We start from the raw sequence: 24,019 nt of genomic DNA, 5'->3' as shown, positions 1-24,019 counted from the left end.
ATGAGTTGTCAAAGTCGATTCAGGGGACTCTCCCGGGGTGCATGATGTTCGCAGACGATATTGTGTTACTTGCTGAGAAAAAACAAGATCTAAACATGAGGCTTGAGGAGTGGCGAACAACCTTAGAGACAAAAGGTTTAAAGATTAGCCGATCTAAGACGGAGTACCTCCACTGTGATTTTGGTGGGATAAACGACAATGAAGACGCACAGATCACAATTGAAGGTCAGGTGGTCCCGCAGGTAACGAAGTTCAAGTATTTAGGATCATTTGTACAGAGCGATGGGGAATTAGACAGTGATGTGACCCACCGAGTTCAGGTAGGATGGTGTAGATGGAAAGCAGCCACAGGTATATTGTGCGACAAGAGTTTCCCGACTAAACTAAAGGGAAAATTCTATAGGGTGGCAGTTAGACCTGCAATGCTATATAGAACAGATTGTTGGGCCATCAAGAAGGCACAAGTGCGGAAGATGGAGGTAGCAGAAATGAGAATGCTACGTTGGATGTGTGGGCACACAAGGCTAGACCGAATAAGAAACGTCGAGTTTCGCGAGAGATTAGGGGTGGCGAACATAGCAGACAAGATAAGAGAGTGGAGATTGAGATGGTTTGGACATATAAAGAGAAGACAGACGACGAATCCTGTTAGATCCGTAGAAAACATTACTATAGAGGGGAGGAGGGGTAGAGGACGACCGAAATTGACTTGGGATGAGAGGATTAGGCATGATTTGATAGACCTAAACCTCTCCGAGGACATGGTTGAGGATAGGAATTCGTGGAGAAGTAGAATTAAAGTTAAGGATTTTTAGAGAGAATTGAATACCTTAGGGCTTAGAATTAACTTATTTAGGTCAGATACCATAATGGTATTTCCCTTACTTATATTATTATTATTATTATTATAATTATTATTAGCTTTTATATAGCTGTTAAACTGTGATCTTATTATTAATATTATTATAATTAGTAGTAGTTTTTATATAACTGTTAAACTTTGATTTCCTTTATTTTGCTTCATACACATGTACTTAGAGCCGAGAGTCTCTCTGGAAGCCACCTCTTTATTCCTTTGGATAGAGATACGGTGTGCCTACATCCACCCTCCCCAGACCCTACTTATAGCTTTGCTGTCGGTGGGATTTTACTGGGTATGATTGATTGATTGATTGAAAAAAGAAATAAAATGTACATGAAAAAAAAAACTAATAATACAACCTAATATAACACACAATGGATAACAAACAAAACAAAATTAAGTTGCCATGGATTGGAGAGCTGAACTCGGGCAAACATGATCATGAGAGAGTTGAGATAGTTGACCACGGAATTAAACCCAAAAAATAGTTCCGTCAAGTTAACATATTTAAAACAAAAACTCGGACGTTACAGCGGCGAGTCGACTCAAATTCGATCGGTATTAGGTTCATTTTACGCGTACGAGAACCAAAGATAATTTTGTTAGGTTATCACATCATATTCAAGCCAAAAAAGAAAGAAATAAAATGTACATGAAAAAAAACTAATAATATAACCTAATACAACAGTACAACTCACTATGGATAACTAACAAAAAAAATTAAGTTACCTTGGATTGAAGAGTTGAACTTGGGCAAACATGATCAAGAGAGAGTTGAGATAGTTGACCACGGAACTAAACCCAAAAAATAGTTCCGTAAAGTTTACATTGTTAAAACAAAAACTCGGGCGTTACGGCGGCAAGTCGACACAAATTCGATTGGCATTAGGTTCAATTTACGCGTACAAGAACCAAACCTAAAAAATAAATTTATTAGGTTATTACATTATATTTAAGCCAAAAACAAGAATAAAAAAAACTAATAATACAACCTAATACAAACACATCAGGGATAACTAACAAAAAAAATTAAGTTGTTGGCTTAGATTGGAGACTTGAACTTAAGAAATAGTTGGGATAGTTGACCAAAACCATATAGAAATATTGAATAATCTTTCAAAGTATTTACATAAAAGGCCAAAATGGTTAAAAAAAAAGCTTGAATCGAATCAATCTTAAACGGGTCGACGTGAAAGTTTTGTTAAGATGCTCGTATACATCCTAGGAAACGAGCAAAGTCTTGAATTTGGAGTTTACTGATTATACTAATTTAATCAGTTTAAATTCTAAATTACCATTATTTTTAGTAAATATTGTTAATTGACTAATTTAATCATATTAGTGATTATACTATTATACTACTTTTACTGTTAAATTTTATGTTTATTTTGAACTTCAAAATAAGTTCTCAAAACTTTACGTTACCTTTTCAAACTTAAGATTATAAAATATTGTAGAATTTTATATTTCATTCTTTACTATAATAATAATAATAATAATAATAATAATAATAATAATAATAATAATTAAATGTATTACTGTGTAAATTAGATGCTAGCAAACAATAATTATATTTCATTAAACCTTTTGTATTTTAACTTCAAAATTTTAATTTACACAATAAAATTTTCGGGAAAAATATACGAGTTGGTCTTAAAAGTTAGTGTCCCCGTCATGCTATCAAGAAATACTGATAAAAAGGTGGCTTATGTAAGAGCACAAAATTTGTAATTACATCTCTACGAAACCAGTAAGATCACAAATTATATTTTATTATCTCATGATGTATCAAAAATTTTCAAATAACAAAATAACTTGTGACTTGAAATATTTGTTTAATATTATTTTTTACCAGCCCGTGTATTACACAGGTTCTAACCTAGTATTATTATCATAATTAACTGCTCATACATTCTAACATTAAACGAATGAAAGGGTACGATGTGATCAATTTAAATTAAAAGTTTAGAACAAATGTAAACATCACAAGCCACCAAATTAACAAGCATTGTTATAATACGATGCATCTAGATGTATGCTTCCAACCCATCTTCGAAGGTACGAACAAAGGACTCCATCTCTTTAGTTGGAAGGCAAACCCCAATCTCTAGATCTTCGTTCTTTTCTTTGCAAGCATTCATGGATATCGACTCGTTATAATCAATGGAAACTGTTTCAATCTTTTTGGGCTTACACCACCCAAAATCCATGTCATAAAACTTGAGTTTGGGTGTTCCAGCAACCCCGTACATTATTGTTGGGATCCCTTTGGAAAACAAATCTGTATACGATTCTATTTCTTTAACGACTCCATCTTTATCAGTCAAAGTCTTATGTAGACTTTCTCCTATCAATTTTGCAGCGTTTATGAACCCTTCTTTTCCTGTTAAGTGTGTTGTGTTTTCTACCATTGCACACCATCCAACACAGTTTCCAAAATAGGCTGATGGGATTGCGGGATTCATACGTGACCTACAATCAATGGTGAAACTAAATAGTTGCATCTCATCCTCACGAGCATTCGCTCTACAACTCCATATATAAGCACATGCTACCGTAAAAGATGATACATATGCTAATGCTGGTAGTTGGGTTGAAACCAAACTTTTTAACTTATTGAGCACAGTCCGAGGCAATATAAAGGTTGCTCGAACTTTATTTGTAGGCCGACATAGTTTCGGATTTTCATACTCTTCTTTAAAGTTTTCAACATTCCCACGCTTTAGATGACTTTTATCTAGTTTAGGGTTATTGATTACTCTATCATAAAATGGCAAGGTGTCTTTAGCTAGAAATGACTCATCTGTACCAAATCTAGCAATTGATGTCCACGCTTTCAAGAAATAATACCTGGTGCTAGCATCACCCAGACAATGATGATTTGTCATTCCAATAGAGATTCCGGAGTTTTGAAAGAGTGTCACTTGAACAGAGAAGACTGGGATTTTTGTGAAATCTGAAGTTTTATCAGCCTCGCCCAATAAAGGTATAAGATCGTAAGACAGTCCACAATCTTGTGGATGGTTTCCAGTTAGTTCATGGAAATCAAGGTTACATTCTGCAAAAGTAACCTGGACAGAATCACCTTCAACATAACGGATTTTGGGTAGAACTACGATACACAAACAAGTTACCAGCGAAAGGAAACAAATGTTGAAGTGTGATTGATAACGAGTGTTTGAGATTTGGAATAATAGTTTCAATAAAGTGAGTTTTCGTAATAGACAAGTCATAAGAGAATAGATAGTGAATAGGAGGTTGCCGTAGCCACATGAAGTCAAAGTAGGTGAGTGGCAACAACCTTTCGCCTATGGTAGCCGCCGGTGGAGATACTTGGGACTCTTCAAGGACAGTCAAGATTGGAAAGGAAGCCATGATCTTTTGTTGCTCCTACATACAATCTTCTTAATTAGGGTAATTTTAAAGATGGAATGGATAGGAATTATATAGTTCTCGAATTGACATTTATATTTGTTATTTTCCTTTTGTCTTATTTTTTTAGTACAAAAATCTTCCAAGTGGCGTTACTTCGTTTTTTGTTAGACTTAATCTATTTATTGTATATGAATGAAAGTTTAAAGATAGTTTTAACTTTTCTTATAGTCATTTAACGTTGTTTACATCATTGGACTTAACGATGTCTACAAGGTTACAAAGTTAGCATTATTTTATTATTGAATAAGAAAGAAGTTTCAAATAAAGAAATCAAAATGGACGGCGATTAAGTCACATACTCTTTTTATTCAATAACCAACACAAAATACAAAAAGGGGAAGCCGATTATTATAATATGACGCATGATGCATCAAGATGTATGCTTTTAATCCATCCTCAAAGATACGAACAAAAGACTCCATCTTGGTAGTCGGTAGGCAAACGCCAATCTCCAGACCTTCATTCATGTGTTCTTTGCAGGAATTTATGGATATCGCTTCATTATAATCAATCGAAACAGTTTCCTGCTTTTTGGGCTTGCCCCACCCAAAATCCATGTCATAACACATGAGTTTTGGTGTTCCAGCGACCCGGATTGTTGTTTTTGGAGTTCCATTGGAAAAGTCCTTCAATGGTTTTGAATATTTACTGACTCCGTCCTTATCAGTCAAAGTATTATGTAGATTATGTCTAAGTATTATGTAGATTATGTCTGATTGTTTTCGAAGTAAGCTGTCGAGATCACGAGATTCATACGCAACCTACAATCGATTGGGAAAAATAACTATAAGATTTAATCACAAAGCGACACATGCTACAATTATTGTTTTTTATTAGAAAAATAAGATAAGATAAGACAATATAAGATGTTTTATAGCCAATATAATCTTCGGCCCAATACCCATTTTACCCGCCAGGAAGGTAAAGATTATTAGATAGCATAAATAAATAAATAATAATAATAATCACTTAAAACGTTTTGTTTTTTTGCCTTTTCATATTATGTTGAACTAGTTTTTCTATCCGGCGCGTTGCGCCGGGGCAGCTAGCAAACCATAGCATTGAAACACGAGCGTTGGTAAAACTCAAGCTTTACGACGATGATTCAACTTCAATTCTGTTAGTAGTGGCTGCGTTCGTTACGACATAGACACCATTGATAAAAGTTAAGCGTTAAAACCCAAAAAATTAATTCGTTAAATGAACATATAAAAACATTAAGATATAAGAAAACAAAATATTTAAAACGATGTTTATTTGGTGGCAAACCCGGGCAGTGGTAAAACCCAAGCGTTGCCAGTTCCAAACATTGAGGCGGTAACTTGACACGAATTCAGCATGTTTTGATTACGTAAGTTATAGTTTTGGAACTCAAAAACGAAAAAAACATATAAAATTGAGGTGGACCAACGACCATTTTTTTAGTGGGGGGGGGGGATTTGGTAAACTTGCGCATTGGTAAAATCGAGAGTTGTCAGTCATGGGCTTTAAATAAGGCCGCAAGTATGCGCGAACTCAGTCGGTTTCTTTCGGGTTTAAAGAAATTGACGTTTGATTGGTTTTCATTACGTTTATTATAGTAACCGAACTAAAAAAAACAAATCAAAGTTCATCAATCAATACGGTGCTGCCAAGTGCGGCACCAAACTTCTTATTTATATTAGTATATAATTGGAAAATTTAGGTTTTAAATCTTGTCTTTTCACTCAAATCTAAAAAACCTAACTGAACTAAATGACGACATTCGTATCGCTTACTTGAGTTTGGTTCGTTTCGAGTTAAGTTTTTAAAGCTTGAGCTCAAGCTTGGCTTGTTCCAAGTTACGTTTCAAAAGCTTGAATTCATCTTCGGTTTGACACTTTGATTATATATTTAACTAGGGTTTTACCCGGCGCGTTGCACCGAACAAGTTGGTAAAATTCAAGTGTCGTCGGTCCCGACGTTGAGGCGATAAGTCGACTCGAATTCAATCGTTTCGGTGTCGTGCGTTGGGATATCAAAACTAAAACCTAAGCATAAAACAAAAAATAATATAAAATTGAGGTGGACTAATGGGTGGCATCAGTCAGTAAAAGTAAAACCCGGACGTTGGGAAGACCCCGAGTGTTGTTGATCTCGGGCGTTGAGACGGTGAGGGTACGCGAATTCGACCGGTTTCCGTCACATTCATTACGTTACTAGAAATAAAACAAAAAAATCATTGGCATTCGGTTGGTTTTCATTACGTGTGTTACAGTACCGGATTTAAAACAAAATGCGGTAAGTCTACGTGAATTTGGTCAGTTTCTGTGACGTTCGTTAGGATACTAGAAAAAAATTGCCATTCAATCAGTTTTGGTTATGGTACCAGAGCGGAAAAACGGATATATATATATATATATATATATATATATATATATATATATATATATATTTATTTATTTATTTATTTATTTATTGAGGTGCACGAATCGTGGAGTCCATTGGTAAACTTGGGTGTTGGTAAAACTCGAGTGTTGTCGGTCCCGGACGTTGAGACAATGAGTCTAGGCGGAATCAGCCGGTTTCTATCATGTTTGTTACGGTACCGAAAGTCAATCAAACAAAAACCACAAAATTGACGTTTGGTCGGCTTCCTTTATTTCTCTACGATACTAAAACCAAAAACAATAAGAAAAAAACCAAAAGAAAGTTTTAGTTCCGGTATCGTAACAAACGTGAAGGTTGCCGAGTGAATTCGCGTAGACTCATCATATTTTGTTTTTGTTCCAAGGTTGTAACGAACGAAAAGAAAACTACCAAATGCGAAACTTGTTTTTTATTTAATCTAATTACCGTAACAAACGCGACGGGGACCAACGGAATTTGCGTAGACTCGCCATCTCAACGCCCGACATTGACAACGCTAAGGTTTTACCAATGCCCGAGTTTTACCAACCATCGCCACCCCATTGGCCAACCTCAATTTTTTATACTTTTTTTATTTTTGTTCCGATATATAAAACACGTAATCGAAACTGAAGGAATTTGCGTCGACTTACTGTCTCAACACTCGGGACCAACAACGCTTGGGTTTTACTAGTGCCCGGATTTTACCGATGTGCCGGACGCAACACGCTGGGTGACACCCTAGTTACTTTATAATCTTGTCACTTAATTTTCGGTGATGATTAATAAATATTGATTCATTATCATTAGTACCATTCAACATCTTATATTAAACAAGTGTAATAAATTTGGAGTTTTCTTAGTAGAATATCATATACACATAAAAAAGCTGGACTGCAGATTTAAAAATAAATTGTAATATTTAATAACGAATAATTAGATTCAAAGAGATACCAACTGATTGACTAGATATCATGTTCATATCATATTAATAGTTATTAGTATCATCATTTTGGAGACATTTCATAAACTGCAACAATAGATGAGTTCCTCTCCAATGTTGACTGTTCTTGAACAGGCCAGTAATCGCCACCAGCGACCACGGTAGGAGATAGGTTGCTGCCACTAACCTACTTCGACTTCATATGGCTAAGGCACTGTCCGGTTCACTATCTATTCTTTTATGAGCTCTCCGTCACAAAGCCTCAACTCATCGAAACTATTATTCCAAATCTCAAACACTCGTTATCAATAACCCTTCAACATTTTTTCCCATTCATTGGTAACTTGATCGTATATCCTACTTCTACCCAAAAGCCAGAGATCCGGTATGTTGAAGGTGATTCAGTCACGTTTACTTTTGCAGAAAGTGACCTTGATTTCAACAAATTAACCGGAAACCATCCCTGAGATAGTGGAATGTTTTATGATCTTATACCTCAACTAGGTGAGGCTTATAAAACGTCAGATTTAACAAAGATCCCAGGGTTCTCCATTCAAGTAACACTCTTTCCAAAAACTGGAATCTCAATAGGATTGACAAATCACCATTGTTTGGGTGATGCTAGCACCAGGTTTTGTTTCTTGAAGCATTGAACATCGATGGCTAGATTTGGTACAGATGAGTGGTTTCTAGCTAATGGAACCTTGCCATTTTATGATAGAGAGGTCAAAAACTATGAACTATATGATGTTTTTGTTAAACGTGGGCAGGTAAAAAAATTTAAAGAAGAGTATCAACCACGGATACTACGTGGACCGACCGATAAAGTTCGAGCAACCTTCATATGGCCTAGGGCAGTACTCAACGGATTTAAAATTTTAGTTTCAACACAACTAGTACTACCAAAATTAGCATATGTATCATTTTTTACGGTAGCATGTGCTTATATATGGAGTTGCAAAGCGAATAAAGGCACAGATGAGCTACAACTTTTTGGTTTTCTTCAAAACTAAAATCACTTAAATGACACTAAGAGTCAAGTTATTCTATAAAAAGGAACAAAAATGAGAATAATTTGTCGTCACATAAAAAACTCATTAAAAAGAAATTTAAAAAAATAATAAAAAAATCACAACTCAAAATTTATAAAAAACGAAAAAAATAAAAACACAACAATGTTTTCACCTTTTTATCGTTCTAAAAAAATGACACAATGGCGAGTGAAAAAGATCATTGTGTCTTTTTGTTTATCATTGTGTTTATTTTTGTCATTGATTGTGTATATATTTTTTTCTTGACATTGTGTCTTTTTTCTTAGCGTTATATATTAGTCAACATTGTGTTATATGTTGCTCTGCATTGTGTTACATTTTGTATTCTATTGTGTGTTTTTTAGTTATAAATGTGTCTTTTGTTCATTTTCGTCATTGTATATTTGATATCGGCATTGTTTCTTTTCGTCGATTTTTTAATGAGAATGATGGGGGAGATATTTTAATTTTAAAATTTTTTCGTTTTTTATTTATTTGAGTTATGATGTTTTTATCATTTTTATGAATTTATTTTTATAGGTTTTTTTGTGTGGTCATAAATCATTCTCACAATTCTCATATTTGTCTCCCGTTGTATTTTAATTTTACTCATGACAATAACATATTTCTTAGATTAATAATTATTCGCTTTCCTTTTACACTCTTTATATTTATATTATAGTATCTATACATTTATATAAAATAAATATTAACATATTATATTACTATATATTCCAAAATATACTTGGTTAAATCCAAAAATAAGTAATAAACCATGTTTGTTAAAGATTGAAAAGAATACAATTTCAAATGTTATCATTAACATATTATACTATGTAAGGGTGGCAAAACAAACATCATCCTATTTCTATTTCAAAACAAAACCCACGAAACCCAAAAAACTGAACCCCAACAGAAACCGAGAACATCGAAACCAAATTCAACCAAAAACATTTAAATCGAACAAGACAAAAAAAAACAAAATCGAACCAAAAAAGCCGAACCTGAACCGAGACAAAACCGGGTTTTTTTTCCTCAATTGAACGAGAACAACGAGGTAAACATTTTAGTTGTTTTTTTATTTATATTTTGAGGTATTATTTTTTTATTAATTCTTTTGAATATCTTTGGAGGGGTTTTTAAAACCTTTCGTAGTTTAACATTTACTTGGGTCAATACGAGTTAACTTAAGGCATCTTCACCATACCTATCCTAAAATTTTTTAATGAGACTCATCCTGACCCAAACACATTCTAACACATCACCCAATTTAACCCATTCATTTTGCCACCTCTAATACTATGTATATTGTTAAATGTTATAAAGAAAACAAAACGCGAATATGCTTTTGTATGTGCATTCCTTTTTTTAAGTTCATTTTTTCAAATAAAAAAATTCACTTTTTTGATATATTTAAAATCAATTTATGTACACATGGTATATAAATACAAGCATAGATGTAATACATTTTTCATATACTATATACGTTATGTAATTATTTGTTTTACTTGTAACTTTATAATTTAAATAAACCCGTGAGTTACACGGGCTTGAGCTAGTATGCGAATATAGTTAAAGTTTAAACTGAATTTTGTGTTTTAAAACCGAAAAACTCATTTCGATTTCAGTTTTAAATGCACCGACAAACTAAGTTTTAATATAGTTTGATTTTACACTAGAAAAGGATTAAACATAAAAGAAAAAAAAACTAAAATTTGGAAAACCTCCTATGAGAAAACCAAAGTTCTAATTAATGAAATTTTGAGTCCGACAGCTTATACGGCGGTTTAGCACAAGATTGGCTCATCAATTTATTTCTGTTCGTAGATTATGGGCCTTGTAACTCTATTCATAACCCAAATTATTATTTTTTCTACGTTTGGCCATTTTTTTCTCCCGTTTCTCTTATCTTGGTCAAGTATCCACAAACTATAGGATTAATTCCGTACCACAAATTAATATTTTTTTTTGTCATATGCTCTATTTTACTTTGATTAAACTTCGATTTGAAATTTGTATAGACTCAAATAATATTACACCAAAGTTTAATATTCGAATTGTTTAAATTGTTAGATACTAAAACATGTTCCATGACATAACTAAATGCTGTAACTTGTGATCATCAATCAAATCTAGTACTCCACGTGATTATTTGACAATTAAATATTGAGTTCCATATACCAATTTTAGAAACCAAATCTTTTATCTCTTCTAATAAAAGCCTACCACTTTTGACACTTGTCAATATCATAGCCATCCTTACCTTTTTTTAACAAATTTTCATATATAGTCCTTATCTTTTAAGTCATTTCAATATATGACATTAAAATTATAGGTTTATTCCAACCAAATTCGTTACTACATATAATAAGTATTCTCCATATGGATTGACAAGAGACGATTAGTCATTAGTGTTTATTATGGTTTATATTCAAAATAATAAACAATAAACATTCGATTCATAATATGTGGAATGATAACAATCAACTTGGACTAAATCCTGATAACGTCAGCGGCTAAGGCTTAGCCTTTAATACCTAAAAATACATATGATTTTAAAACTAAAAGTTTTCAAGTTGACCCAAAACCTAGAATTCGGACCCAAGAACCAACCCGAATTACTTCGGTTCAGGTTCTGGTTAGTATTTTCTTGGGTTCGAGTTTCTCGGGTCGGGTTAGTTTGGGTTCGGGTACGGGTTTTCTTGTGTTGGGTTTCATGTTACGGGTAAAAGTGACAGCCCTACTTTCAACGATTATATATAAGAATCACTACATTCACTTTATGCAAATATTATTCTAACTCAGAATAATCACTATTATTTGAACATGGTTTTAATGTTAGTATGTATTTTTCATTTTCCGGGCAATTACATTCATATGAAACAAACAAATCATTTTGTTATATTTAAATTTTCGGTTTTTATTTTGCTTGATTATACAATTTTTAATTGTAAAATATAAAGTTAATTAAAACATTTGTCATACACAGAATATTAATAACAAATTTATCATGATCAATCAATTTTAAATCGTAAAGATTCTAAGGATGATTATATTATCAAAGTTCAGGTATATGGTTTTTGGGATAATCATGTTTTTTTTATAAACATGAGCAGATATTCTCAAATGACATGATATTTTATGTGTATGAATATTTTTTTTATACAGAATTACAAATTTTGTCCTTTAAAAAAGCCAAATTACGGTTCGTGTCCTTTTTTTAGTTTCTTTGCAGGCGGTGTATTTTAAACATTTTTTTTCTACACGTTATGCCCTTTACGCTAACTGGATTAGAAAAACTCAGTTAAATACCCTCACGTGAGGCGCATGTAAGGGCATTTTTGTCTTTTCGTCTATACATAATAAAAAAATATAAAACTCTTTCTCTCTCCACTACAAAAAAAGATTGTTATTTAGGACTAAAAATTTGTCTCGGATACTCCACAATCAGTAACTAATAGGTATCGGTGACTGATTTACCAGTCCCTTGCCAGTAACGGATACCTAGTCCTAAATAGTGGTTTCAGTGACTAAAAATCAGTCTCTATTGCGTAGCACCAAGAGAGACTAATAGTTAGTCTTCGAAACATACAAATTCAGTCCTTAATGTTTCCCTTGTTACCACGTCCTTTTAGTCCCTAAAATATATCTTCAACGACTACAAATTAGTCTCGAATGTTATGATAGTTTAGTCCTAAATGTTTAATTTTAGGGACTTGAAATCAGCCCTTTAAACAAGACTATACTGTCCCTAATACATTCTGTTATGTGCGCGAATCCATATCAAATTAGTCTATGATACAATGCTTTGAAGACTGAACATTAGTCTATGGTGGCAGTCTGATTCAGTCGCTAAAATATCTCTTTTTCGGGACTGAAAATTAATCTCAGATAGTGTTTTATTTTAGTCCCTAGTATGTACATTTAGAGTATGATAATCAGTCTAAAATTGTTATCTGGGACTGAAAAATCAATCTCTAATACTCTACTTCCAGTATACAATACAATGCTTTAAAGACTGAGAACCAGTCCCCGATACCACTCGATTGCAGTCATTAATAGTCTACTTTTAGGGACTAAAAAGTTAATCTCGGATAGTATGTTATTTTAGTTCCTAATATGAGCTTTTAGAATCCAATAATCAGTCTCCGATAACATTTATATTCAACATATAATATACATATTTAGGGTTTTAAAATCATTCACCTAAACTAGTCAATTCAGTCCACAACATTTATTCACTATCCCTAACCGATCCCTTCAAGGACTAAAAAACAGATCTAATTAAATTTTATAATATTAGGCTTGTAGTTTTATTTATAATAATATCATTCATAAATTTGTTTATTGCTTTCTCAAAATCCAAATATCTCCAAGCATTAATATCATAACATTAACCAATAAAAAACACCATTCAATCAATTCTAATGTTGTAAGTATTAGAGAAAATAAAAAAGAAACAAATGCATGAACTCATTTTTCTAGATAGTGTTGTCACTATGATCATCTTCATCACTCGCTTCAGTGGCTATTGTGCTCTCAAAGTCTGAAAACTTTGCGCTCATAAACTCGAACATTTTTTCATATTTCTCCTTATCTCGTTTCTGTTTCTCCTCGAGTTCAATAACCTTATTTCTTAGCTCTTCTTTCTCACTTGATTCTGGCTGAGATGATTCAGCTACTGATTTCATCCAACTATCTTTTTTCCTCAACACAGGCCTAACACCAACCTCCCATGCTGATTGTATTGTTTTCTTCCTGCCACAAATAGCTTTTATGGCTTTTTTTCTCAAGCTCGTGTTCCATAGCAATAGTAATGGTAGTTCCCTCAGAATTTAATTTATCCGCTGCCATCTGTTTATGCTGGATTATGTTTTCCTAGCATAATATAAGGTACGAGAACAACATTTAAACAAGTACCAACCCAAAACCAAAATATAGCATAATATAATTAATAATTTAAAAGCTTTTAACAAGGATATACTTACATATTCGACACGTGACTCATCATTTAGCCATCCTTGTTTCGCGCCATTGTAATGCAGCTTGTGATATAGTTCTAATGGGCTAGGTGGAATCTGAGTCTCGGGAGTTGTCTGTCATCATAATAATTATAATAATGAAGAAAAATATATTATATACATAAAATTGCATTATAATTCGAAAAGTCTAAATCTTACCATTTGGAATGTATGATTAGCTATCGATCGAGAGCCCCTCTACTTATATTAACTTGTTTTCCTCTATTGGCCTCCATTTGATCACTATATTTCTACAAAAATAGAAGTTAACATGCATTTTAGAACATGAGTACTAAGAAAACAATTAATGAATATAATTTTTGATTCGTTAAAAAATAGCATACCCGAGTTTTTTCTAGCTCCCAATAGTCACACATATGCTTCCAAGATTCTTCCCGACAATGAGGTTTCATTTTCAATCTAGCTAATTATGGATTGGTTTTTCCTCCATTATCCTTCCAATTCCGACTTAAAACACCTCGAGCACGCTTCCAATGGGCTTGTAGCTGAGCATCCACGTACCCCATAAAAGTCTCATTTTTCCACAACAACTCGAATTTACCCTATATGAATATATTGTTAATGATAAAAATGAAAATGCAACATCATAATAGCATGTCAATATCTAAAATGAAAAAATATGTACAACTTACTCCTAATTTCTCATACATAAGAGTTTTCGCATCCTTTGGTACCGAATCACAAGTATGATAGTTCATTGGACAAAAATTGCGAATAATGATTCCACACTCAGTCGCAAAGGGTGTTGCTGAGTTCCCAAAAATTATATAAACGGCAGACTCGTTTAGGCTCGCGAGCCGACTCGAACTCGATAGGTGAAGCTCGGGCTCGGGCTCGTTTATTAAACGAGCTTACTTTTAGGCTTGAGCTCGGGCTCGGGCTCGATTAAGCTCGGCTCGTTCGAGATTTTTAACGAGCTGATCCCGAGTAGCTCGCGAGCAGCTCGGCTCGTTTGCACCCCTGCCTAAAATCATTATTTTTTGCCAACTTGTTTTTCGGCCTAAAATTTTCAAGCTCAAATGGAAAAAACTAAACAAACCGAAACCGAACCGAAACCAAAACAATAACCGAAAAAACGAAACAGAAAAAACCGAAACCAAACGGTTTCAAAAACTCCAAAAACCAAAGTTTTGAATTTCAGTTTGGTTTTAGCCAAAACCGCACCGAATTGTATGTTATAACCAATAATTGTTGACTTTTTCCAATTATTCATAAAACTTTGGCCTACACTTTTGTACCAAATTTGTAACTTAAAGTGAAACCAAGCCTGTAATTTCATTTTCAAACAAATTCTTTCCAAGGCTTTGTAGATTCCAAAAATACTACTATATCAATGTAAACGTTTGCAGATTGAATTATAAAAGAAGGATGAATAGGAAATTAGCAGCCCTGCATGTTTGTTATTTATGTCATTGTTAGCAACTTGTAATTATAAAAGAAGGATGAACAGGAAATTAGCAGCCCTACACGTTTATTGATTTATAGTGCTTTAATTTTAATAAATGGTTTATTTATGCTTGTTTTTACCCAGGATTTCACAATGAGTTTGGATAAGAGTTGGACTAAAATCACTAATAAGGTAGATCAAAGGTTCATTAAAGGAGCTATAGCTTTTGGAGAGTGGGGTATAAGATTTGCTGATAGTGAAGGTCGGATACATTGTCCATGTAAAAAATGTATGAATGCAAGAAGACATGATCCCGAAGATGTTTCAACCCATATCATACTTAATGGTTTTGAACCATCATACAATGTATGGATATATCACGGTAAACATCTACCGGGTTACGAAACAGATGAAACAAACAGTGAGTGTGATGAAAGTGAAAACGAATCAAATGATGGTGTCGATGAGTTACTTGATGATGCTTTTCACACAAGCGGCGAAACCAAAGCTGAAAACTTCAAGGACAGTGCGGATATACGTAACAACCCACATGTGGAGAAGTTATTTGTTGATATGGAGAAGCCTTTATACCCGGGGTGCGATGATTATTCTGTACTAGGCTTTTTACTAGAGTTGATGAACGTGAAGGTAACATGTAAAATGACAAATGTGTCAATGGATATGATTCTGAATTTATTTAGCCGAGCTTTCAAGGATGCAAACTTGCCAAAGAATCATTATGAGGCAAAAAAAGTATTTGCTTACTCTTGGACTGGGATACGAATCTATCCATGCTTGTAAACATGATTGTGCATTATTTTGGAAAGAATATTCAGAGTTACAAAATTGCTCGGTTTGTAGCACTAGTCGTTACGAAGAAAATAGTAAAGGGAAGAAGAAGCCGGTCAAAGTCTTGAGTTACTTTCCCATCACAAGTAGGCTTAAACGTTTATATGCCTCAAGACACACTGCTAAGGAAATGTCCTGGCACGACCGAAACAGAACCAAAGAGGAGGGGGTTCTTAGGCATCCAGCAGACGGTAAGGCATGGAAACACTTCGATGCAATGTTTCCCGGTTTTGCAAAAGATCCTAGAAATGTTCGCCTAGGGCTTGCTAGTGATGGTTTCAATCCTTTCGGGACAATGAGTCTCTCCTATAGTATGTGGCCTGTTGTTCTCATACCATACAATTTGCCTCCTTGGAAGTCTATGGTTGATGCTTCATTTATGTTAACATTACTGATTCCAGGAAGAGATTCACCAGGAAAGGATATTGATGTATTTTTGTGTCCACTCATAGATGAGTTGAAACTTTTATGGGAAAAGGGTGTTGAAACATATGATTGTGAATCAAAACAGAGATTCAACATGCGTGCCGCACTTATATGGACGATCAATGATTTTCCTGCTTATGGTTACCTATCCGGATGGAGCACAGGTGGATACAAGGCATGCCCGATATGCAATGAAGATGCGAGTAGTATACACATACGAGACAAAATAGCATATGTTGGTCGTAGGAGATTTCTACCACAAGATCACACTTGGAGGAAAGCACGAGATTTTAATGGACAGAGAGAGACTAGGCGTGCACCTAAACCAATAACTGGTGATGACTGCTTACGTCAGTTGGAATCTACATGTACATCATCATGGAAAACATCCATCTCATGGTGGAAAAAAAAAGAAAACGGGACCCACACGATTTAAATTGGTCAAAGAAAAGTATATTCTTCGAACTCCCATATTGGCCTAAGTTGTTAATTCGTCACAACATTGACGTGATGCATGTTGAAAAGAATGTTTGTGAGAACGTGTTAAGCACCTTGTTGAACATAGAAGGAAAGACAAAAGACACCGACAAAGCTCGACAAGATTTGAAAGATATGAACATACGGAAGGAGCTTCACTTGGTGATGAAGAATGATCGTTGGGTTAAACCACATGCTTTGTATGTTTTAACTCGAGAGGAAAGAAAAGAATTTTGTAATTTACTTAAGTCTATTCGTTTTCCAGACGGGTATGCCGGTAACTTAGCTAAAAATGTGATTGTTGAGCAAGGTAAGGTATATGGGCTTAAATCACATGATTGTCATGTCTTATTACAACGCATAATTCCTATTGCAATTCGTCCGTTTTTGACAAAACAAATTCGTGATGCGTTAGTGGAGTTATCTCAGTTTTTCAAGAAACTTACTGAAGTCACATTAAACGTGAGGGAGTTGAAAGTGTTGCAAGAAGAGATAGTTAAGATTTTGTGTAAGCTTGAGCGAATATTTCCCCCATCATTTTTTACAATTATGGTGCACTTGTGTGTGCATCTTCCTCAAGAAGCAATTTTGGGAGGGCCTGTGCAATCAAGATGGATGTATCCAATTGAAAGATACCTTGGACATTTAAAGAGATATGTGAGGAACAGAGCGAAACCCGAAGGCTCAATAGCAGAAGGTTATGTTGTTGAAGAAGCTATAACATTTTGTTCACATTATTTAAGAGGTGTTGAATCTAAGTGGGAGAAATCTCACAAAAATGATGGCAAAACTTATAGTGATCCTCGAAGTTTTGAGTTGGCTATTTTTAGATTAAATGGTCGAGGTATTGGGAAGAAAGAAGTTTATAACCTTCCTAGTATTCTTATGAAGAAGGCAATATGGTTTATCTTCAATAACTGTCAAGAGGTTGAACCGTACTTAGAGTAAGTTTTTTTATTAATATTATTGCTTTTTAATTAGTATCATTTGTCGCATGCAATCACTTTATAGTTTATTTACATCTGACAGAGAACACTTACAACTTTTACAAAAGCAGCATCCTGAATCAACAGATTTTTCCAAGATGCAACAGTCTATTTTCCTAGAATGGTTTGCCAAACGGGTAACAATCGCACTATATTTCACATACTTAACTTATGATATTGTATTGCATTCTAATAACATGATTATTATTTTAAAAATTGAGAACAGATTCGACATATGTATTCGCTAAATCCAACCCAAATAAATGAGGAGTTATATGCATTGTCTTGCCCTCCCGATAATTGAGTTTTTTCACAAAAGGGATACATAGTTAACGGAGTCAAATTTATAGTTAAGTCAAGAGATGACTGCAGGCAAACCCAAAACTGTGGAGTTATGGTGCCCGGCGTTCATAACGATGTCGAAGATGATTATTATGGATATCTTGACGAAGTCATTGGATTGTCATTCATAAGAGGCTATCATGTTGTTTTATTCAAATGCACATGGTTTGATACCAACCGTCGAAGAAAGCACGTGATATTCGAACCTAATTTCATCAGCATAGACACGTCCCAAAATGCTTATGAGGAAGATCCTTTCATTTTGGCAATCCAGGCTAAACAAGTATTTTATATAAATGATTTACTTAAACCAAATTCACAATGGAAAATCGTTGAAAGAATTGCCCATAAGCATTTATGGGATATACCAGAAAACAAGAATGTAGAAGATTTGGTAGAAGATGTCAACCTTCTTCGTGAAGATATTGCAGAAGAAATTGTTGAAAATATTGATGTTCAAGGTTCTGATGGCGTTTTAGATGATTTTATTGATGACGAGATAGACGATTCTGATCACAGCATGGAAGATTTAGATTTAGAGTCAAATTGGGATGATTCAGACGATGATAAAAACGATAACCAGACTGAAATTGTTGACTCAGACGATGATGATTTGTGATGTTCAGCAAAGAAATTTCATAAGAGTTTTGACTATTTTACTTTTATAAATACTAGTCTTATACATGTAAAAGTAGATTCATTACACTTTATTTATGCTAGCAGGTAATGGTAGAATTATCAGGGAAGGAAAGACAGTGGTATTTAATAGATTTGTGAAAATTTGGCTCGCACATTATCTGGTTCGTGTTTGGATTGGATTCAACTATTTGGGCATACAGGTATTTTATGTATTTTTATTTAAAATAAATTGACTATGATTTTGGTGAATTTCAGTTCATTTGTTATTTTTTAAAGCAATTATGTTTTAACTATTTAACTAACATGACTATAATATGTTTTGCAGATACATGATAAGGCTGACTTTTGAAAAGACTTATTTTAGAGGCATGTGTTACTTGACCATAAATCGGTTGTTGATTTGATGTTGTTGTAGGTTGATTTAGATGCTCACAGATGGCCTTTTTTTGTATATTTTGAACTTTAAATTTATTTTGGTGCTTTTTTGTTGGACTTGACTTGAACACATTATGTATTATGTAAGACTTCTAATGCATAAATCTTTTGAATAAACTATGGAACTTGAAAAGTGTGTGTTAAATTTATTTTTCGCTAGCTAATAGCAGCCAATATGCTTCACAAATGTGTTACTTTTATGTTTGTTTCTTCATGAATAAACAACTTTTGAGACTGATTTTTGGCCACTTATTCTTCTTTTACAATGGTTGAATTTGATTACGTTTATGATAGACCGAAAATCACTATCTAGTTCTTTTATCTTCAAAACACATTGGAAACTAAATTTCAGCCGTGAATAAAATTTAAAATATAATTTTGTGCGACTGATTTTCAGTCCTCGATACTTGTCATCAAACGGTAGATTTTGATAAACATAATTAAGAGACCGAAAATTAGTCACTAGACATTTCTTATACCAAAAGGCTTTTAAAATCTAAGTAGCAGTCTAAAACGATTTGAGCATATATCGATTATCGGAGACTGATCATTAGTCTCTTGTTGTTTTGTCTACACAAACATGTGGAAACTAAATATCAGTTTTGAATGACGTTTTAAAAAAGATTTTTGTGACCAATTTATAGTCCCTAATACTTCCAATCAAATGGTCGAATTTGGTTAGCACAAATAGAGACTGAAAATTAGCCACTCGAGAATTCTTATACCAAAAGGTGTTTAGACTGAATATCAGTCCCTAATTTATTTGTTTTAAATATATTAAGAGCTGATATTCAGTCCCTAATGTATTTCCTATCTAATAGATATTAACGAGTCCCCATTATATTTACATCGGTTTCCATTAGGGATGGCAAAAAAAACCAAACCCGATGGGGAAAACCGAAACCTGCCCCGAACGGGGCGGGTTCGGGGACACTTAATCGGGGACGGGTCCGGGTTCGGGGTTTCCCCGTTTAAGTTAATCGGGTTCGGGGCGGGTATGGTATAGCCTGTACCCGCCCCGTATACCCGCCCCGTATACCCCGTTTAATTAAATATAATTTTTATATTTATATATAATATATTATTTATTATTTATTTTCCCAATAAGGCTGCCTAACCCATTTTCCCGTATACCCGTTTAAAACCAGTTTCCTACTTTCCCATTTGGCCATTTACCCTAACCCTAGAACAACCTCCCGCCCGCACGCCGCCGCGCATCTCTGATCTCACAGCCCGACTCGCCATTCTGCAGTCGCCGTTCCCCATTCTGCAGTCGCCGGACTCGCCATTCTGCAGTGAGTAGGCACAGCCCGTTCCCCATTCTGCAGTCGCCGCCGCGCATCTCGCCGGACTCGCCTGACTCGCCACCGCCGCGCATCTCCACAGCCCAGTGAGTAGTGGTTTCAAAATCTATTTTGATATATTTAGTTTATGTTTTTGATAGATTCAAACTTTGTTTGATAGATTTAGTTTGATAGATTCAATCTATTTTTGATAGATTTAGTTTTGATAGATTCAAACTTTGTTTGATAGATTTAGTTAACAAGATTCTTGAACTGAATACATATATAGTTATTTGTTAACTGAGGTCAACACTCACTAACTCATTGTTCATTCTATTAGATCATTGACGGTTGTAAGTTATGCTTTGTGTATTGTATTAAGTGCATTGACTGTTGTGAAGCATGCTTGTGTATTGTATTAAGTGCATTGACTGTTGTGAAGCATGCTTGTGTATAAGTGTATTGTATTAAGTGCATTGACTGTTGTGAAGCATGCTTTGTGTTTTGATTGCGATGCTAAGAACATTTTCATTTTCATAATTATTCGTAGGATTTATGGAAGGACACACACAACAACCACAAACATCTCCGGGTGATAACTCACAAGCCGATAGCAATAACTGTATGAACCAATCTTCACCAAATACAAGCAATGAAGGTCCATCACACACAACCACAGGAGAGCAAACCCAAACCCCAACCCAAAATGATGATAGCAACATGGGTTCTAGGAAGCGAAAACTTACGTCAATTGTATGGAACCACTTCGAGAAGATGACGATCAATGGTGAAGACAAGGCGGAGTGCCACTATTGCAAGAGAAAATTAGGAGCTAAGAGTGAGAATGGAACACGCCACTTACTTGATCATTATAACAAATTTTGTCCAAAACGAAACCCGACGGTTAAATGGGGATCCCCACGGGGAATTTAGCCCGTTTAAAAACCATTTATGCTAGACGGGTTCCCCGAATACCCGCGGTTTTCCCCGAATCCCCGATGGGGATTCCCCGTTTAGTCCCCGCGGGTTTTTAGACGGTTTTGGTAATGGGTTTTATAAACCGGGGCGGGTATGGGATTGGCATTCCCCGCCCCGAAACCGCCCCGTTGCCATCCCTAGTTTCCATTATAAAGGGTATGAATTTGAGACTGAAATCAAGTAGCCAATAAGTTTAGCTCTAAAATGTTACAAGACAAAAGCATATTTGCAACTGAAATTTAGTCTCAAATAAGGTTTCTAATTATTACGGACTAATTATTAGTCACTAAAATATGTTCCATATACATCAGTCCCCAATGCTACCAATAACTGAAAAATCAGTCCCCGATACGAAGTATTTGAGACTGAAACATCACTCTCTCATACTATAGTCCTTATTGGTCATTTTTTTAGTAGTGCTCTCTTATCAAACTCTACTCTCTCTCCCTGCTTCTCTTTCTTTCTTAATCACCCACCACCACCACCAACATGTAAGGACCCGTTACCGGTGCCTCACTTTATCGTCGGATTTACTCATAAAAACAGTTCTACAAATCAGAGTTTATTAACAACTTTCGAGGAACATAAAACTTTAACCGTTTATTACAAAACCATTAATCTTTTCTTTGATACCATATCACAAAACATTATATTCAAAACATCATTTCTTCCGTCTTCAGATGCCAGCCATTCAATCCATGCCATGTGTCATCCTCATGCCGACTCTTTAATCTGCTCACCTGCGTGCATACTAAAAGTCAGCTACGCTGAGTGAGTTCTAGTTAATCAAGCAACTTATCATACAACCACTACAGGCATTTATATACGTGGCCGAAGACGCATAATCCACTGTCTAACCTGTTACTGCTTAACCAGTTAAATTCCCCTACAGCTTAGCCACTTAATTACCCCTACAGCTTAGCCACTTATGCCACTTTATGCCACTTATGCCACTTTATGCCACTTTAATAACGAAGGCACGCATAGACTCACTCTACCACGTGCTCACGTTATGCCCCTATCACTATTACTAGACCCCAATCCACTTCTACAACATTCTACTTCTACTTGTCTATAACCCAATTCCTACCAGCACATTATTTACATAAGCAAGTCACATCAAAACAATCACACACACTAATAACCACTTGACAGTCACTATCCTTGGCGATACGTGCAATATCCGAAGATCGTTCACGCACAGGAAAGCATTATATATTAGCTACTTGTATAACATCTATAGCATACACTTACCACTTAAGGTAAGTGTATTCACACTTCACATCGAGTATGCACACAGCCCCGAAAACATAACAAGGAAATGGGGCTAGAAACTCACCTGATCTCGGTTACTTCTTCTGTTAATGGTTACTCCTTCTCGAGCTGTGCGCGTCTAACAGTTTAATAATGGAATATCAAATACTACTCTAGCCATCCTCATTGCTACTTAATTAGTCTTACACGTCTAAGCCGGTTTTACTTCATTGAATCATTACCCGGTTAGTTAATCGTTACTCATTAATCCTTTAAAGGTACCTTTCATAAATTATCAAAGTCCAAGAGCTAATATGTAATTATCTCATTCTTTCTAAGTCCAGGGACTGTTCTGTCATTATATCAGACTTCTAGTTCGCTACAGTCCCTTAACGAATTGGATTTCATTCGTTTCTTCCATCTCTGGCTAATTCTTTACTTTATAACGAATTGACCTTCATAGCGAACTGAACCTCATAACGAATTGGACCCTTGACGAAAGGCCCTTCAGTAACGAATGGAACCCTACTAGTTCGCTCTCTTATTTTAACGAATGACCATAACGAATCGAGGTTAATTCGTTATATTTTCGCCTTAACGAAAAGGACACGAACTGAGGCTAGTTCGCTATGCCTTCCTTAACGAATCACCAGACGAATTACCCATAGTTCGTCAACTTCTCGTTAACGAAATAGGGTTAGGTCAAAATGTCAAAGAACATTCTCTGATATCCTTACCTCATACCTAACATTCTCCGGCGTCGCCTTTCAGGCGCCGCCATTGCCGGAAAAACGTGTGGTGGCCGGAAAAACGTATTCCAGCACCGTTTTCACCGCTTTTCGTCCCGTTCGATCCAGATCTGAGCTAGGGTGACCCCTAAGCTCATCTTAGGTTCGTTTTATACCCGATTCCACCCGGATCGCGTGACTTCAACGGTTTAACGGTGTCGGCTCGTCGTTTCGTGACTAATCTAACGGGTTTGAGTATAAACAACATCATACTATCATTACCTCGGGTCGGAAATCAATTCTTCTTCTTCTTCTTTTTGGTTCGGCTAGAGAGAGAGAGTAGGATGAGAGAGAGCTAAGTGTGTGTTTTGGTGGTGTATGGAATATGTGTTAAATGAATGGAAAATGGGAATTAAGGTTTATATAATTATGGATCATGGGATTAAGCCCATGGTCTCTTCCTTCCTTCCCAAGTCCATAACCCATATCCATTGCCCAACACTAGCCCGACCCATACCAACTCCTACTTTATTTAATTATCTCCCCACTAACCCG

General features: G+C 35.0%; 1 pseudogene; it reads right to left on the bottom strand.

The window, feature by feature from the left end:
- Positions 1–2,769: 2,769 nt before the first annotated feature.
- Positions 2,770–4,316, bottom strand: LOC143622436 (malonyl-coenzyme A:anthocyanin 3-O-glucoside-6''-O-malonyltransferase pseudogene; annotated as a pseudogene).
- Positions 4,317–24,019: the final 19,703 nt, after the last annotated feature.

Source organism: Bidens hawaiensis, unplaced genomic scaffold, assembly GCF_021521415.1.
Source record: "Bidens hawaiensis isolate Kalapana, Puna unplaced genomic scaffold, B.hawaiensis_p1.1 tig00003141_1, whole genome shotgun sequence".
Classification (NCBI taxonomy): domain Eukaryota; kingdom Viridiplantae; phylum Streptophyta; class Magnoliopsida; order Asterales; family Asteraceae; genus Bidens; species Bidens hawaiensis.
This window is presented reverse-complemented; position numbering and strand designations above follow the sequence as displayed.